Source organism: Frankliniella occidentalis, unplaced genomic scaffold (assembly GCF_000697945.3).
Source record: "Frankliniella occidentalis isolate FOCC.00 unplaced genomic scaffold, Focc_3.1 Scaffold271, whole genome shotgun sequence".
NCBI lineage: Eukaryota > Metazoa > Arthropoda > Insecta > Thysanoptera > Thripidae > Frankliniella > Frankliniella occidentalis.
In genome coordinates, this window is record NW_026267397.1 from 270227 (window position 1) to 272973 (window position 2747).

Here is a 2747-nt window from a genome sequence, read left to right on the forward strand (position 1 = left end):
AATGTTTACAAATTTCTAAAAACTATTATAAGATTTTGTATCACCGATACATATTGCTGTATCACAGTGCTCGGATACAGAAAACTATATCAAATTGGATACAAAAATCTGGAATTTTTCTTAGAGTGTATGTTTCACACTTTTGAGTGTTTGACTAGATATTTGAATACTAAGAAGTGTTTAACTGCAAAGTTGAACACTTAAAACTGTCCAAGTTCAGGGTGGGCCATGCAGCTTTGAACACTTTAAAGTGTTCAAATTTACTGTTGAACACTTTTATGTATTCAAATTTCCAGTCCGACACCAGAAAGTGTGCAACACAGTGTTGAGCACTTGCCTTTCGGCCGGCTTTGAGCCCTGCGACCTTTATTCCTGGGCTCAAATCTCGACTCCCGGTGTGTTGGCAGCACTTTCGGGTTGCCCAAGAACACTTTAAGACCTACGGAGTACCCGTGGTACCTGAGACAAAACAGGTCTCAGTCTCCAAAGTCGCCTTGGATGCTGTTTGTTGCGTTGTGTTTTATGATGCCAAGTCGTGTCTGGGGGACATGAGGTTGTCGGGGATATACCCAGGAACAGTGCTCAACTGCGTGTTTTTTTATTTTGGCTTCATTTGTGCTTATTTTTTATTTCATTTTTAAATCTTCGAAAGTCAATTCCGTGTAAGGTTGGATGGGTTGGTTGGCCAACTGGTTGGCCAACTTCGCTTATGTTGGACAAAGTAAGTTCGAGGACTCCGGCAGCAGGCAGCGCCGGCAATGGCAGGTGATGTGAAGGATGGCCTGGTTTGTCGTCTCCGAAAACACCTCAAAGGTTTAGGTCTGCCCTTTAACTTTCCCCACATACATTGCATTATTCACCAAGAAGCACTCTGTGCCAAGTCTTTGCCGGTGGATAATGTAATGGATGTCCTAGTGAAAGCGGTAAATAAAATTAGAGGCCACTCTTTGAACCACCGCCAGTTTCAGGCTTTTCTTGCTGAAATTGGCTGTCAATTCTCGGACATACCGTATTACCGTAGTGCCCGATGGCTCAGTCGGGCAAAAGTCCTCAATAGATTTTTTGTTCTGCGTAAAGAAATTGCAGAATTTTTCACCTCCAAAAAATACCCTATTCCATTTCTATCCGATCCTGAATGGGTTCTTGAGCTAGCTTTTTTGGCAGATGTCACAGGCCATCTGAATGAGTTGAACATAAAGCTTCAGGGGGAAAACCACACAGTGTGTGATATGTCAGAAATAATAGGAACATTATGGGTAAGGTCAAAATTCTAGTGGCACAGTTGTCCACAAATAACTTATCTAATTTTCCCTGTATGATGGAGGCTAGTACTTTTAATTTGACTATTCACGGTGAACGGTGCAGTTCGGTTCTATCAAAACTTCAAAAAGAATTTGAAGTACTACAACAGAATGCTTTTAATACACTAGAAAAGGAAAAGGACATATTTGTGAGTCCTTTTGTCATACCAGTTCTTAGTGTGCCTGCTGACCTCCAAATGGAATTGAATGAGCTCCAAAATAATAGGGTGCTAAAAAATAGGTTTCACATGTCCTCTTTGGCAGAACTTGTATCTTTCCTACATAAAGAAAAATTTCCAAAATTGAGGAACCTGTATGCAAAGTTGAAAGCCATATTCGGCTCCACATACATCTGTGAGCAGTTTTTTTCCCTGATGAAACTAACTAAAAATAAGGTGCGCACTCGCATTACGAACAAAAATTTATCTGCTTCTCTCAGAATTATGTCCAGAAATAGACTTGAACCAAATTTTGAAGAAATTGTGTCCACTAAAAGAGCTAGGTTATCTTCTGATGAGTTTCATACAAATGAATAAAATGAGTTGAGTTCCACATCTATCGACGTTTTTTGCACACTCCTCGGTAAATACCATATTTGTTCAGTTTTGGCTCGGGAGGCCGACAGAGATCGGCCTGCAGGTAAGAGGTGGGGCGGCCGCCCCCTTCCCCCCTCCTCATCTGCACCTCCGAGCGAAATATGCACATCGCTGGTAACTACCATACTGCAAACACACGCGCTCACATTCAAACTTGGCGCGGCGAGGCTAGCCGCCCAGGCCGGGCTAGCCGGGCGAGCCGAACGATCCCCCACCACTCCCTATCGCTCCGTCTCTCTCGCACCGCCGCTTCTCCCACTCTCGACAATTGTCAGCATTAATGCTGCCATTCAGTTGCACTTCTGCAACCGGCAGCTTTTCCACCCGTCCCCTCGACCCGGCGTTCCACAGCTACGCGCTACTCGAGGCGCTGCTACGGCACACCACTGCGCTGCTAAGACTCGGCGCGGTCACAGCTTGACAAAATAAAGACGTGCCTAAAGTTGGTCACCTTTTTTACTGGCCAGCAAGAATTTTTCGGAAAGAAAAGACAAAAATCGAGTTCTGAAAAACGCTTTTTAAGACCTAGGGAACATCATGTCAAAACATCGTGGAACGTTGTTTGTGTAACCTCTCCCACTAAAATCTTAATCAAAATGTACCACAACCAGAGTGCAAAAACCGCTTTTTAGGACTTCGTGAGCAACATAGAGAGTATTCCGGCGGCAGGATTTGAGAAGACTCATAGGAAGAACAAAAGCCTCGTCAAACGAGTACTTAGCACTACCATGCGGGAAGTGATCTCCATCCTTATGTAGCGTGTAAAAATTTAATAGATTCTACAAATAAGGATATTCAATTCTATATTTGCGCTAATTTGGATTGCCGATCCCTCACACGGTCTACCATG